The following is a 17,467-nucleotide window of genomic DNA, read 5'->3' on the forward strand; positions in this document are numbered from 1 at the left end:
GAAACACAAATGAGTTAATAAATGTTCAGGTTCAGGTGGGAGCACCAAAAGAACTCCCCTGCAGGTAAGTTTGACACTCTCTGATGCAACACTGTGGATCACAGGTAGTCCTCTGGACGAAGGCTCAAAAATGAGTCTGGGGGCACTTCAGGGGTCTTTGACAGGTTATAAGACCTCCTAACACATGACAGCTGTTTCCATGTGGTTGAGCCAGTTATGCCCCTTCAGGAGGGATGAATACGTGTGAATGTCTGGATATCTCACACGGAGGGGAGTTTTATACCTAAGCCAGTTGTGTAAGGGAGGACATTGGCATGATAAAAACCATTATTCCTCCTCTACAGGATCTGTTTCTTATCAGTCTTCTCCCTTATATGGCTCAAACTCCAGGTTTGAGTTGGTTTGTTGTGGTCATGCTCTGGTGATGGGATGGGCGCACACCCCCTCTGCTGCTGCTGTGCAGATTAGAGATTTCACCACCACACCTCCAAAAACTCTCCTCCTCTCCTTTGATTGAGGGGTTCAAACCTGGTCTCAGCAAACTACTTCTGCTTTTGCAAACGGGTTATTGTTTCAGTCATTAACTCTTAACACTTCAATCTCTCACATCTCTGGAAATAGCTTTTTGTTCAGCAGAGACCCTAAGATTGTTACTTTGTGATGCTTGTTTATGTCTAATCAATTTCAAAACCTTTTCAACAGAACTTACAGTGAAGTTTTGATGCCAGCTTCTCCTGTGCCTGCACACTAAATTTACACTAACATAATTCCTACAAATTTTGAAAAAAAACATAGCTGATGCTACTAGAATAAATTACCAGCTTGAGAAAATGGTTGTGATATTCTTCAGTGGCTATGATATCAGACATACTTTGTCAAAAAGAAGTAAAAAAGCCTGTTTTCAAAACAATGAGAATTAGCAGTGAGTATGAGTCATATCACAAAAACATTTATTAAAAGTGTAAATTTAATATCCAAATTTTTTGAAGTGATGTAAACACAATTCAGTCAATCTTTCTGAGTTTTTATATTCAAGGCATAAGAACACTGTATTCAAGGCTACTTTCTTTTGTGTTTCTTTGGATGTAATTACATAGTCCTTGGTTTTCAGAAGAAAATAGCAATTTGAAATAATGTCTTTGAAAGACACAATGGTGCTAATATGTCCTCAGAACATGAAGCATATACTGACAATATGGAAATGCTCTGAGGAAAATTTATTTCACTTGCAATTCATTTGGTTCCTGCCATAATTGGACAAAGGATTTGAGTAGCTGCCAGAGAAAATGAGAAGCTGAGCACTCAATCACTATGCCTGAGATTCCAAAATTATAATTGCATCATTCACTGCAAGACATTGGGGGGAAAAGTTCAGAAGATGGAACATATCATGAGTATTGTATTGCTGACAGCCCATTTTCTTATTCTGGATGTCTCAATCACTGCCAAAGAGCATTACTCAGCTCTGAGGAGTGCTTCTCTGGTGTGGACAGCTCCTGCATCAGTCACTGGAGAAAGGCAGGCAGGCAGATTATGCAGATGAAGAATGTGATTATGTGGATTTTCAGGAAAAAAGTAGAACAATAACATTCCTCAGTTATGTTTCTGTATTTAAATGAAGCTGAACCTTTCATGTGCACAAATTGCAATAGCAGTGTCCTACTGTCTCATTTGTAAGTACTTGATTGAGATCTTGGGAGCCAGATTGACAGTGGAGCTAGTTAAATTTGCAGACACCCACTGTCATGAGCAAAATCTGTTCCTAACCCTGCAGGTGTCTAAAACTTCTGCATCAGCTTTCCCCTGAGAAAGGTGTTGGTGCACTGCTATAGCCAGCAAAGTCTTCACAGCATCGAGATACTTGGCAGGTGATTAAGGCCTTAGCCCTGCCAAGGTTCACAAAATTTTCACCTACTTTACCTGGAAGTCTTCAACCAAAAGATGTGCTCAGGCATGAAATAATTAACAGTGCATTGGCCCAGAACAAGAAAATGAAAATTCACATGAATCTATTGCTTGCAGTTCAGGATAATCACTTGGAGGTGCAAGGGCTGGCTTCCTGCCTCTGTGCCAATAAACGTTCTAATCACTGAATCACTTTCCATACTGGTGGGGAATATCCGGAGGGTAGAGGCAGGAAGGGAAAAGGTGCAGATGAAGAAAATATATTATTTCCATTTGTGATGGTGAAGGTGGGCTATTTGGATTATTTACATTTACTATAATGAAGGAGGGCTAACTGGCTGGCAAGGGGAAAGTGTAGGAGGTGAAGGTGTAGACCTGTGAGGTGTCAGCATTTTAAAGGAGGAAGATACTCTGTGGAAGCCATTGCTGCATCTCTGCCTTTCTGGCGAGCCCTGAGTCTGTGTTCTGGTTGAAGTGGAATACCTCTGAAAGGAGTGAGTAAGAAATTCCCCAAGCCAGGTTGCTGTTCAGCTGACATTGCAGCATTCAGCTCCCACACTAGTGGGGGGTAGTCCCAGTGCCAAACTATTGCCTATCATCTCCTCTTTTATTTGAAAAAACTTGATGGTTTCCTGGCATTTGGAAGAAGAGCTTGGTGTTGAGAATCTTTGAGAACATTAGGATACTAACAAGAAATGCAGCTTAAATTACCCTCTCTTTTAGAGTTATCTACCACACTGACTAACAAAATTCCTCTTCAAGGAAATTGCAGCACCAAGTTGAGCTTTTAACAGTCCCCATGCTAGGATGGCTAATTTGAAAAGTCTGCATATCACAATGTAGAAGACGATCTAAAATTTAGGTCTCTAAAATCCCCAAGATTCTCCCATGAATTTATTCATTTGTGGTATTTTAGGAATGGCACTCAGCACACTGAGAATGTTAACAGATGCAAATGTAAGTGCCACTGAGTACATTTTTGAAGCCAAATGAGTGTTCTTCAGAATAACTTTCAGCCAAAGTTGGAAAAGTTCCACAGAAAACTGAGATAAAATTTAGTAAGTTGCAGCATGACAGATACAGAAGTGTCCTAGAATTTTGCTAGCACGACAGACATGTTAAACCTTCCAGTCAAGTCAGTATTTGAAATAACTTAGAGAAGAGCATTCCTATTCATACTATGCATACCCCCACATTTAAATTCAAAGATGGTTAGTTCCTGTGATAATTATTAAATCAAACAGACAGTGAGAGGCACTTGCATGAGCTATCAGTACTAGATACTGAAATGGTGAGGGAGAAAACTACCTTAACTCTGGAGTTCATTAAAAATAAGAAATGGACTGCGTAGCTTTCATATAAACAATTCCTACCTCAAAATTTACCACTACAGTTATATTAAAACTTTATTACCCTTACTGCCTTCCCATTATTGTCTTAAAGCACTGGTTTCCAAATAATTGCAATGACAGACCTGTTTGAGAATGTTTCTTAGGTTTATAAAATGTACATGGAAAAAATTCTGTTTAAAATAATTGCAAAAAAATAAACTGATCTGTGAAGTAGCAACTTTTAAATTTCTCATTAAATTATTCCTCTGCTTTTCTTATACCTCAGATTTGAAGGCATTTGGCAGTAGACTCAACATCTTAGAGGTGTGCTCTAATCTGGGCAAAATATGTAGCTATTATTTCCACTTTTCCCCCAGAGAGATGATGTACAATAGGTAGGAAATCTCACAAGAAATTCTTTTTTGTAAAGTGTTTATTCAGAAGTTCAGTTGTGTAAAGTCCTTATTCTCTGGTCAGTCTTTGTTTGGCTTCTCTTAGTGTTTAATGGGAAATTTTGGACTTAAGACCTTAACTGAAATATTTGGGTGTCTTACTTTTAGATGTTATTTGGCTAAGACATTAGGAGTGTCTACAACAGGTGATAAAGTGGTGGTGCCTAACACAAAATGGTACAGCACAGAGATTATTTTTATTGGTGGCATAGAAACATTTTTCAGTTGCTGTCTGTCTTATGAATAGCAGACCATGTATTCTTCATGCTTCATGCATGTACTTTGATGAGTGTGGGAATCTTACTATAACCTGAGTTGCTGAAGGATTACTGATTTATCTCGGAGAAATAAATGAATGATGTGAGCTCATTTGAACCTATGAACTGTCATTCTGCCATGTTTAAAGGCTTCTTTTGTAGGTGGCAGACTTTTGTAGATCACATGGACTGTTTTCTTTCACAGGAGCTTTGTTGTGCGCAGCAAAAGTAACTGATTCCCATTTGAGTACTGGTAAGTAACAAACCACAAAGTTTTGATGTAATTAGATCTTAAAGGTACTGCAATAAATTATTTCCTTGTTAGTCTGATTCAATCTATATTACATCTTTTAGTAACTGGCTTGCTTTTAATGGGTTTTTGCCATGCTTTGAAATGCTATGCAAAGCATATTCAGCCCTGTAGACAACAGAAGTGAAAATAATTTTAAAAATTCACATTTAAAATGTATGGCATGACTATTGTTCCTCAGAAATCTGGAAAAGCTTTATTTTTCGCTGTGTATATTTTGTATATAAATATAGAGGAGGAAGTAACACAAAAAGCATATAAAGCATGCAGCTTATGAAACCTGCTAAAATGATCAATGTGTTTTATCCCACAGGAACAGTTTTTTCCCCATTCTCTTTGGTGAGCATTGAGAAAGTAATTTTGCCAGCATGAATTCTTATTTGTTATAAAGTCAATTATTCTGATAGTCTGTGTTTTACTTAAGAAATGTGATTTCAGCCTGCATTACAAGTGTTTTCCCTCAAGCTCATTTCAAACAGATTTTGGTACTGGGGATGGCTGATGCATGGTTCTTCCATTTTTAAAGGTCTGCTCTTGTTGGTGATATTTTGTGTTATGAAGCTCAAGTGAGTAAAGAAAAGGTAAGCCAGAAAGTAAAAATGATCAAGACCTCAGTGAGGTCAGACATACTGGAGTTTTTGTATTTATTCATTCTAGTAGAATTTACTGGGGGAGAGGGGTAGAAATCAACCATTCGACCTGGATGCTTATTTTGACATCGGAGCCATTTACATCAGTAAATTTGCTTTCCTTATGCAGTTCTATCAGAGTATTGAAAGAGTTAAATACACACACACTCACACACACACACACACGCAAAGAAAGATGTGAGGGGAATTATTGCTTTAACACTGAAAGCCTGTCAAAAAGGAAAAGAACTAAAAAGTGAGGCTTCTTCAAAGTTACTGCATCTTTGCTTGAGGATTGCCTCCTCCTGCCCACCTCTTGTGATGGTTACTCCTGCACCTCACCTGAATCCCTGAATGTGTCTGACTGGATGTAAGCTGTTGGCTCTGTATTCAACTGCATTGTGTGAGGATAAAGAGGCTCAAAAATACCCATGATTGCTGAGTCAGGTAGTGGAGAACTAACAGTAGGACTGTGACAGACAAAGAATGCCTAATGCCTTGTCTGGGCAGTCTTTGTCCAGGAAAATTCAGTGATGTTGAAAGCTGTGCCCTCCTGTGAGAATGGCAGTTCTATGCAGACCCCCCTGTCCTGCCAGTGCCTCCACTGGGAATGTAGGAATTTTTGGCTCTCAAAATCTGTGCTGGAGCCTTATGTATAGAACCAGTGATACACAAATGAATGCTTGCAGCCATAACATGGATGTAGCTATCGATACCCTGTTGTTCTTTGGCTCACTGGCAATTCTCAAGGATTTGTCTCATGGTAGAACAATTGTACTTACTGTGGGTTTGCTGTACACCCAGAAAAGGAGGCTATGGCTATGAACCAGTGAGAATATCTTACTGTTTTAAAGTTGTGCGTAAAATTTCCCTGACTGTTCAGAGCAGTAACAGAAGATCTTTGTTGTAAAATCACAAGAAACCTCTTTCTGGGACCCAAGAATCTTTTGCTGAAACTGCTTTATATGCCAAATATGTCTCCCATGTGAACATATTATAAATCATCTGTGTTTTATTAGAAAAATACTACCAAGTTCTGACAAAGGGTACTCTCAGTAGGTTCAGTTGTTTGCTCCCATCTTAAAAGACGAATGTTGAAATCCGTTGTGTGAGCAGGAATTCCTGGCAAAATAAACTCCCCGGAATGCTGGAGACATAACTGTTTCTCTCAGCTAATAAACACTGCAGGACCTTATTAAACTAGTCCAGCCAGCACCAGGGCAACTGCCCCAAACTTTCCACGTATTGCAAAAAAGGAAGAATAGATTCACTTCACACAGAAGAAGTCGTATGGTACTTAGTCTTTAAGGTGCACATACCTGAAGGGAGCTGGGCTGTGCTGTCCTGTCCTGCGTGCAGGAGAAAAGCTGCTCTTGGATTCAGTGGTTTTGGAGTGACTCTCCTATCTTCTCAACAGTTCTTTAATGAAAATATTGGACTCCTGTAACAGTGTTATGACTTTGGATAAAGTCTCTAAAGTAGCACCTAATCCTGAGCTGTTTGGAAGCTAAGTGTTTCATGGAAATAGCACTTAGGGAATGCAGAAGGTTGGTCTCTGCTCTGAGTTATTCTGGACTAATTTATATTTGCGTTCCTGAGCTCAGTCTGTAATTTTTTTTTGCCCAGTTTTTTTTTTTTTAAATTTTAACCAATTTTTCCCCTTCATGTTAACATGGACAGTTTGGTCAAACAAGATCCATGAGAACTACTGGCAACTGCACACATCTGTCAAAGGGATTGAAGTCAGTGGAAAAGGGAGAAGCAATCTGCTCAATGTAGTCACTGTAGCCTTTAATCACAGTAAGGAAAAATGTGGTTATATTTTGCAAGTATAGATATGGGTGGATTCCATTGAATCTAGGCAGATTACACTGACTTCTAGAATTCAGTCGTGGTTGGTGGTGCTGTGAATTTATGAAGGAGATGTCAAGAGAGACACCTTTACCACAGGATTTAAGAGAGCCTTTGGTTTTAAAAGAACTAAAGACACTAAAGAGATGCTGAGATTAGAAAGTTTGTTGGTTTTTTTATTTTTTTTTTCATTTAAAACTGTACAGTGAATTACAGTTGAATTTTTCATAGTAGGAATGACTTTTGAGGCACAGATACAATATAAATCCCAACATATTCTCCCAAACATCACTTGTGAGAAATAGGAGTTCTTGTCTTTCAGTGAGGGATGTGACTATCTGGCATCAAAGCATTTAGTAACTAAGATGAAAGAGCAATACCATTAAAACACATGGGCAAAGCAACAGGCTTTTGGTTTACTGCAATGTACAGGAGGTGTGGTCAATTCTTGGAGTATAGAACTAACCTTTACAAGGCCATCTAACTGGCTGCTGTAATGACTTCCTTTGTAACTGGAACTGCACAGAGAAAAGTTATTCTTTGTATGAAAAACAAAGATTTTAAGAAATTGTTTTAATTTTGTACATAAAGTATGTTAGAATAATATGGGGAAAAATTTCTTTGAAAAAAGTCAGTGGGTACTTTCTAGTTTTAAACATATGATGCTGAGGTCAGAAATTTGGCCTCAAACTCTTGTTCTGAACCAAACAAAGCAGGGTTTCTGGATACAGTTTTCCATGTGATATAAAAATTTGGCAACAGACATACTGATTTTTTATAAGAAGCTTCATTCTGGATCTGATCAATGTCATGTCTGCAAATGTTTTATTGTATGTGATATATTTGGGTCAAAGAAAAAAGATTACTTTTAGAAATAACAATTTATTGATTTTTTTTTCCTGTGGAAACTTGTTTCTAAAATAGTTCAAGAAATGTGTTGGCTGAGTTAACAAGCTATAATCAACAAATGCAGGTATCTATCAGTTTAAGGCAAATCTTTAGGTTAATAAATAGTGATTTTTATTTTATTCTCAGGAGTTCTGTATATAAATCATATGTGTCTAGAAAACCATACATGCAACTAGTTCATCAACACACAAAAGTGAGAAATCAAAAATTGCCTTTGGAAAGAAGCAGAGCAGTATTTGGAAAAGGAAGGAAGGAAGGGAGGAAGGGAGGAAGGAAGGAAGGAAGGAAGGAAGGAAGGAAGGAAGGAAGGAAGGAAGGAAGGAAGGCAGGCACTTTTGCTTCTGAAATTTTTTTTTCTCAATAAAACCCTTTTAGATCTGCTGGACTAAATTACTGCCCATGGCCTTATGCTCCATGGAGAAGAGTTTACATCAAACCCCCAAGAAATATATAGATGTCAAATCCTGTTTTTCCAGAGGAAAATGATGTGTTTGTGGAGTGTTTCCATTTTCACAGCCTGTCACTCAAACAATGCTGTTGGCAAGTTTGGGCTGCTTTTCCAGTGCTAATGGAAGAGTGCCAGGTGGCAGATAAGAATGGGAAAGAGCAAGAAACTTAAAAAGATCACTGGAGAAGGTAATTAGAGAAGCCTATGGCTGAAATTCTTTCATAGTGCATAATATTTTCCATAGCACTTCAAAGTCTGATAGTTCTTTCGTGGATGGAAGAAAAGACGTAAAAAGTGTAACTTAATAGAGGAAAATACACACGCAGCACATCCTCTAATTTGCACTTACTTTGCAGTTTGGCATGGAATTTCTGCAGAAGTATATGTTTGACTCTCATATGATTAAATTTTTTTACACATGAAACTGGAAATCATGCTATTTTGAAATTCTAAGACACTCACAATGTGTTTTTGCAATTCTCCTAGCCTGTTTCTTGGTTTTTAGTACAGTAGCTCTAGTTACATGTCCTGTACAAGAATAGAAAAGAAGATATCAAAATACTGCTACAAGGGAGAAAGAGTCAACACAATCGTTTTACCCCTGAGTAGGCAGAAGTGGGGAATACCCCACTGTCTCTGCTTGGCAGAGTAACTTTTTGTTGATTTAGTAAGGAATGCTCCTGGTAGCAAGTGACAGAACTGTCTCATTTACATCTGGTTTCAGAGCATGGTAGTGGTAGTAGTATTTCAAGTCCAAATTAGCTCTTTGGCCTGTGTGTCTACACAATTTGTCATGGTCATGGCAAATGTACAACTGTGCCAGTATCAGGAAAAACTAAGCAAATAGTAGACTGTTTAAACAGTTTGTGAAAAATATGCACAGAAATACAACATATTACTCAGAGAGTGTCCACAGTGCTTCTCTGTTCTTTTATATAATTTTAAAAAACTCATCTAAGGAAATTTTGTTGGCAAGAATGTTCATAGAGATAAAGTGCTTTGGCTACATCTGTGAATAGCAAGAGCCATTCCAGAAATTTTTGCACAGGCATCTTCACTCCCTCTTGCATGGTCAGAAGTTGCTTATTCAGACAGGATAAGCATGTCTGTGTAAAATAGGTAAAGAAGGAATACTAGATTTTCCGAATACTGTGAAAAAACTGTAGGTTGACATCTCCTTGAATAAATATTTTTATTTTTTTTAGCATATCAACAGTTTCATTCAAGAAATCACCCAACAACAGGTAATTTAAAAATAGGTAGCACATAATGTTTCCAAAGTTGTTTAAAAAGTTATAATAAAAGGCCTAAAAAGAGATAATGCACAAATTCAGTTGAGAAATCAAGGACATAATTTAACCACGGGAATGAGTAATAAGTAGAAATACCTATCAAGTGAAGTTGAAATACCTGTTAAGTGAAGCTGTAGGTCTTCTGTCTGTGGATGTCTTCAGCTCTAGGAAGGATTTTCTTCCTCATCTCTTCCCCTCCCTCCAAAGATTTACTCACAAAGCACAAACTATTTGGCTTACTGGGGGAGTTACTAGAGGAAGTTTTATAGCTGGTAAAATACAAGTGGGCAGACTAGATGGTCTAAGGTTCCATAGTCTGAAAATACATTAATGCAGAGGTCTTAACTTACTGAACACATTTATTAAATAGATACTTTTCAAAGAAACCTATGGGAATTAGACACCTAAATCCCATAAAATTAAATCTCATTCAGTGCATTTTCCAGTCACTTCTGTCCAACTTCTCTGCCTTTTCTTGCTATAAGTGTGGAATAAAAGTCTCCTGAGAAAAAACAGAATAACATTCTGACTATTTTACACTTTCTGAAACTCAGTGGATTTCTTTATGGACTGAAACCAAAATCTTTGTTAATACAGGACCAGCAAAGTGAAATCTGGTCATGTTTCCTAACATGCAATGTAAACATATTCAGTTTGTAAATATTGGAGTGTTTTCTTCAGCTTTCAAACTAATCTAATACTGGTACTATTTACAGAAAAGGGGATTACTGATTCCCTTTTTGCTTTTCCTTTTTGTTTCTTTGAGACTTGACAGATTGGAGGTAATGTTGCAAAATCAAAACCTGCAAATAGCACACACTATCACAGAATCAAAGAATCACAGAATTGGTTGGTTGGAAGGGACAACAGCGTCACCTGGTCCAACCTTTGGGCTCAAGCAGGGCCATTCCAGAGCACGTGGCACAGAATTGCATCCATACAATTCTCAAGTAACTCCAGCAAGGGAGACTCCACAACCTCTCTGGGCAACCCATTCCAGTGTTTGGTCACCTGCACAGTATAGAAATTCTTCCTCATGTTCAGCTGTAACTACCTGGGCATCAGTTTTTGCCTATTGACTTTTTTCCCATTGCTTGGCAGCACTGAGCAGAGCCTGGCTCCATCCTCCTGGCATCCTCCCTTCAGATACTGACAGACATTGATGAGGTGCCCTGTTGTAAGGTATTTGAACCTTGATAGTATGCCCCACCCAAACCATCTTTAGCTATTCTTATCAGAGCCCTCAGGGTGGGACCAGGCTGGAATTACCTTCACCCGGTCTTTCCACCTTCATTCAGCTGCAGCACATCAGCCCCAAGAGGGTTTTTAAGCTCCAGTCTGAAGGCTTGAGGGGAGAGGTGGGAATAGGCTTATGTCTGTTTTCTGGCTTTTGCTGTCTTGTTTGGATTTCTTGGACTAACTTGGCTGCTCATCACTGGATGGGTTTTGTTGTTGTCATCACCTTGATGCTGCTTGCCTGGATTAGGAGCCCCATCTGTTAGAGTCCTCAGGAATTCATCAAGGGCTGAAAGGTAATCTGTGCTAAATTGGAAAAGAATTGAGAAAGAAGAAGCTAACTACCAAGACAGCAAGGAATAGATAAAAAAGGACTGTGCTGCACTAGATTAAAAGCAATCATATTATCAGAAAAGCGTGTGCAGAGCTCATAGACAGAATAGAGAAACCAATCAAGCAATGTGAAATCTCATGCACAGCAGTTGCAAAATGTATATGTACTGTTTTATGGATAAGTTGTAAAATGTATAGGTAGAGTATCATGTAAAGGCTGTGAGATGTATAAGTAGAGTAACATGTATAAGTAGGGTATTATGTCAAAGTTGTGGGATGTGAGTGGAGTGTATTTTAAACAATAAGGTGCTTATGTGTAATCATATTGATTTGTTGATCAGAAGGCATGAGTTCCTGCAGTCCCCTCTCAGTTTTCTCTTCTTGAGACTGAACAGGCACAGCTCCCTTGGCCTCTCTTCATAAGAGAGATGTTCATGTCCCTTCATCATCTCTGTAGCCCTCCCCTGGACCAGCTCCAGGAGCTCCAAGTCTCTCTTGTCCTGAGGAGCCCAGAACTGGACACAGCACTCCAGATGTGGCCTCAATAGGGCTGAGCAGAGGGGCAGGATCCCCTCCCTCGACCTGTACCTAGGATACTATTGGCCCTCTTGGCCACAAAGCAGCTTGTTGTCCCCCAGGACGGCCAGGTCCTTCTTGGCAGAGCTGCTCCCCAGCAGGTCAAATCCCAGCCTGTGCTGGTGCCCAGGGTTACCCTTCCCCAGGTGCAGGACCCTGTATTTTTCTTTGTTGGATTTCAGATGGTTCTTCTCTGTAGATAGATAATATTTCTGCAGCAATGTATGCAAAGTGAGGGACAGACTTTTTCATGTCATCTCACCTGACATGACTGGTGTCACCTTGATGTCACCCTTTTTCTATTCCAGATGCCATTGTGTATCATTTAAAGGAAACAAGTGTGAGGTTAGAGTAACCAGAAATTCTTTGAAAAATAGTTTAAATGCTCTGATCAAAAGAAGTTATATGCTAGGCTTTTGACCAGAAGTTATAGCTCTGAAATTTTCTTTTATATTAGTACCTACTCCAAAAACCAACCAAAAGGCAGCAGAGGAACTTACTACCTTTTGAAAAGATATCAGTTAGAAGTGCTTTGCTGTGAAGTCTGGTCAGCAGAGTTGAAGCAGGATGCTACTGTTGAGCTTTAATTGACTGAACAGACATCATCAGCTACAAGCAACACAGCTTAGGGACCCACCACAAGGGCTTAACCACTTATCACCACAAGTTTTGGAAAATATTTTGTTCATTAAAAGCTCAGCTGCTGAATATGCACCTACTGCCCAGGAGGAAACCCTTTAATTTCTGTAACTATTTTACCTCTGTATTTAGTAGAAGTGATAAGATTTAGATACCTCAATTCCTAAAGTTTCTTGAAGAGTATCTCTTCACCTGTAAAAGGAAGTTTCCATGCCACTTCACTCCAGATTTTAACAGTTAAAGACTGAACAGGTTTTTCAGCCCTCTGACTTTCACCTCATCTTTACTCAAACCATTTTGGTTCTTTATCGAGAGTTTTTCAGCCACAAGTCAGAGTGAATAATCTTTATCACAGCCAGGAGCAGGTCTTTGAAGATTACACACCTGCTCCTGGCTGTAACCACCTGAACAGAGAGTATTGTTCAGTTGAGTTTTACCTCCTATTGCCCAGGACAAATCCTTGGTGCATTATAGTGAGACAAATTACACAGGGGCTGTGTAAAACTAGCTGATGATGTTTCAGAGCAACAAATTTGGAGTACAAAAAGTAGTACCAACAATTCAATTGGCTTCCTCTGTCACAAGCCCAATATGACATTGGGAACACTGTACTACTGGAGTTTTGTTTTGTTAAACAGACACCGGCATCCTACTCCTCCACGGGAGCCCAAGTGTCTGAAGGAATATGTCTGTCTGAAGGAATACCACAGTAGAGGGGGATGTTATTCCCAAATTCCAGTGTGAGTAAGTACTTTCTGCTAATGTAAAATGCCTTTGCTTTCATTCAGGTATGACATTTGCCACTTCTCCCCCTTTGCTACATTTCTGGAGGCATGTTCTTTGATCAACAAATTGGAAGTATTGTTTCTTAGTTCCTACCTCAATTTTTAAGGCTATTTTATCAATGTAAACCATAATCACCACTAAAGAAAACTCATCATTATATTTATACTGAAGATAGTTACAAATAAATATTTGAGAGTCTCCATCCAGTTTTTCTCCTGATTTTATCTGAACAGACTTGAAACAAATTAAATGATTCATGAGTTCATCCTGGCTGGATATCAGTATTTTTTCTGATGCAGAAAGGCTAATGAGCTGGAAAGAGACCATGAAAATATTCTAAATGCTAAGTCTGATTCCACCATAAGCAATGATCTGGTAAGTTCCCTTCAGAGCTTCTGGAACTCTATGGCGTCAACAATTACTTAGGGACTGGTTAGTATATGGACTATCAACACAATGGGCTGTATTGTAATGCTGTTTCAAAGATATTATTAGGACTTTTCAGAACATATTTTTCCATATAATCTACCTAAGAAAGACCTTTTGAATGTTTTGGGTGTTTCTGGTGTCACAATTCCTCTCTATGGAAGACCTAAGAGGGACTTAAAAGGGTAACAGTATCGTTTGGTCAGATAGAAATTAAACACTTGAGAAAGGCTATTGCAGTTGGCACAGCCTGCCTGTCCTGAGCTGTGTAAATGACACCTAAAGCCAAGGCAATGCCTGCTGCAGGGGTAGGTTCAGGATAGTCCTCACAGGTGCTTTCTAGTCTTTAGTGAGAGGTCCTACTGAGCACCAAAATACTTAGGCTGAGACTATAGGCTGCTTCAGGCAGTCCTGAATCACCCTTCAGTATCTTCAATATCTTCAACTGCTAATGTGGATTTTTATGTGAATATTATTATTATTTTGTAATATAGCTGTAGTAATAATATTGTAATATGTGGGTCTCTATTTTAACATCACCATATCATTCTCTGAATGAGCAGGAGAAGATAAGCAAATTACTGCTAGAATAAATTTTGTGGAGGTGGGTTTTTTTTTTCTCAAATTGAATAAAAGAGATGGAAATATTTCAGTGCTAAACAATGTTGTAAATCAGACACTGTTTTGAGCATAAGTGTATAAAAATCAGTAATGGATGACCAAGTGTGAGGTTTGACTTTCATAATGCATTACTCCTGTATTATTATTTCTTGAGCACTGAAGTGTGTAAGGCATATTTGAAAACAAAAGGACAAACTTATGAGTAATTATGCCATTTGCAACTTCCACTGGATATAATGGCTGAAAATAGTTGTTATGAAACACCTTTGAAGATTGTACTGCAAGAGTGAGTATAAAAGCATGAAATGAAAAACCCTTGCAATGTAGATGACAGTTGCCAGGGCAATAGAGAGGCCTTTTTTCATCTTTCTAGTATAGTGTTGTTTATAAAATCTGTTTCTTTTCACAAAAGTCCAACCATGCCATCATGAGAAAATGGCAGTGAAAAATAGGTGTTCTCTCACGGCAGAGTGACCAGATATGAGTTTAGCTGTTAGCGGAGAAATCTGAGATATGGATCCAAAAATAGCTCTCTCAGAGCCTAGCACACTGGGATGCACATCTAGAGGAATTTGCTGCAAGGGAAAACAGCACCTGCACAGGCAGCTTTTATAAAACAGTGGTGGTTTAACTGCTGTCAGGAAAGGACTAAGAGTCTTTGATCAATACTTTCATCTGGTTAGTTCCAGGAGAGACACCAGACACATTTTTTTCTCTCTTTTTTTTTTTCCCTTTCTCTGCCCCACATCGGGCAAAAAGAGTAACCTGAACTATGTTTTTCCTCTTATGCTGACATTTCTGAATCATGCTTAAAATTAACTCAGCACCTGCAACATTATTAATAGCGTTGTGTCACTAGCCCCTTGCAGAGGAGTCCCAGCCTATCCGCATGATAAACCTGGATACGTACAAATATTCCTCTTAGCTGACTGAGAAGAAATTTATGCAGGCCAGAAATGATAGGTGGGCTATTCCCTCTGTGTTTCTCATCTGGACTCTTACAGGATCAGGACCACTAGGAGACTTCAGCTGCCCTTTAGTATAAATAAAAATGTACAAAATTTGCCCTCGTTCTGCAGTAACAAATATCCACAGCATTGTTTTCCCCAAGTGTTCTATCCATAGTGACAAGGTCCACCTCACACTTCACACTAATTACTGACAAAGATCAAGCAGTATTGATGTAAAATGCAAGGCTCAGTCCTGCAAACGTTTTGGGCAGAACCTGAGGCTTACAATACTGATCATTAGCTCTGCCTCAGTTTAGAATCCTGCCAACATCTTCATTGTTTAACACTCTTATTACTGTACCTGAGAAAACGTCTTTTGTTCCTTTTGAGATGTGAATAATTAATTTCACATGTCCTAACTCTTAAAGCATTCACCACCTTTGAGGTTCAGTTTCTATATTCCCATAACAATATGCAGATCCATTGTGGAGCCAGCTAATAAATATTTAGGACCAAAGGAACAAGAAGCACAGAAGCTGCTTAATTTGTCAGTTTCTTTTTCATTACTCCCTATCATAACTTACAAAAATTATCTGCCAATGTCACAAGGCTCTTCTTTGATTGATGGAAATTATAAAATAATAGCAATTAGACATTACCTGGAACACTAAGTAAATTCTTCAGGTTTTGTACTGTAAGCAATAATTCATGCAGCATGCAAAAAAAAATGCATAATTCAGCCATATCTATTATCACTGAATGTAAAGAAAAATAAGAAGTTGGGTTGTATATATGATTACCTCAAGTCTGAAAGGAACCACAGTATAATGTCATCTGCATCCAAGTTCATATATTCCATATTTACAGTAGCTGCACTTAGTGAGTTCTTATGATATAGCCAACTTTCATCTAACTTGGCAGAATATATTTTCTCTGCTGTAAGTGGAAAATGAAACAAAATTTGAAATAATTTTATTTTAAAGTCAGCATCCAACTACATCTACATGTCTGCATCTTGGGATTCATAGATGAAAAGCATATGAAAATTATAAAGTGTATATAGATGTCTGTTAATATAAAAAATTAAGATTATCAGAGGATGAAAATACAAACTACTTTCTGATTGAGAGACAGCTGTGAAGCAGAAAATACCGTGGCCTATGACAAAACAAAGAGCCCCATACTAAAAATGACTCTTGTGTAACCAAATTGTTGCTGCTTTGAAATTGTACGGCTGCTATGTGTAGTAATCTGAACTGTGGGCTTTTTTTACATTTACATTGACCTTATAATCATGTATTGACTTTCCCTTGTGTCAGTATTTGAAAAGACAAACGGTTATGAAGGGCTCACTCCTGCAGAGTGTTAAGCACTCTGGGTCTGACTATGCAGAACACTGAAGGCTTGAGATTGAACACCAGGAGCTGTCCCTCTCATTTTAATGGTAGCAGAGCAGGACTATAACATTTCTTTCAATTAAACATGTGCTCTCCTTTTAGTCTGGATTACAGATAACAGTTCTAGGAATCAAAACCTAAATGCATAAATTGATTGGTCTTACAAGCCTGCATTTTCCTTTGACCTGTTTTCAGAAATATTAATATATTAATTTAAATTTTGGTGTTATTTTGTTGACAGTAGATTTTTTAAAAATATATATACATTATTAATAAGGAAAATACATGTTATTTGGGCAGTTGCTGGTTACCTAGATTTGTGTATAGCCTACATCACTCCTGGGAACTCCAGTGCTCATCTAATTTAGTTGGTTTTATAGTGCTATTCTCCGTGAGATTTTAATAGCATAAAATATGTCCTTGGAGATATTAGACTGCTACTGTTGATGCCTCAAGGGTTTGGCTTGAATAGACAATCTTAAAAACAAACACACACCAAAGAATAAACAAGTTATGCAAAATAACAAGCATCAATCATGGTGAAGAATGGTCAATTTATATTACATTTGTCCTTGGCTTTCAATATGCATTAATAATGTGCCAATGATACAGCTTTTAAAAGTGAGAAGTCATTTAGAAATTTAATGTTAATTGTGGATCATTGTCAGGTTTCCACAGTGCAGGAGGGTGTCTTGAAATGCATCTGTTTCTTTTGATCAATTGTACAATGACCTGCAGGTGCAGGAGGGTGTGTATGTTCTAGGAGAATGCTCGGCATCTGTGGTTAATCCTCTACACTTGTAATTAGGGTCAGGCATCTTATTTAACTAGTGGAAGATGTGATACAAAATAAGACCTTACCTACTTTATCCTATTAACCAAAATTCTTCCTTCTATATGTTTTGATTCCTTGCTTCAGCATTGCAACCAGAATAAGAAAATAGTATAATGGAATTTTCACATAAATGATGTAATGTTTGTATTCTATATAGAGTCTTAGCCTTTTGTGCAAAATAATAGCAAATTGAAAAAGTTGTCATATAATGGTGGCAATAATATTAGCTCTCATAAACAAAATGTAAGAACTAGTCCTTAATGTTTCACTTCTGAATATATCTT

The sequence above is a fragment of the Coloeus monedula genome (genome assembly GCF_965178545.1).
Source record: "Coloeus monedula genome assembly, chromosome: 5".
Taxonomy (NCBI): domain Eukaryota; kingdom Metazoa; phylum Chordata; class Aves; order Passeriformes; family Corvidae; genus Coloeus; species Coloeus monedula.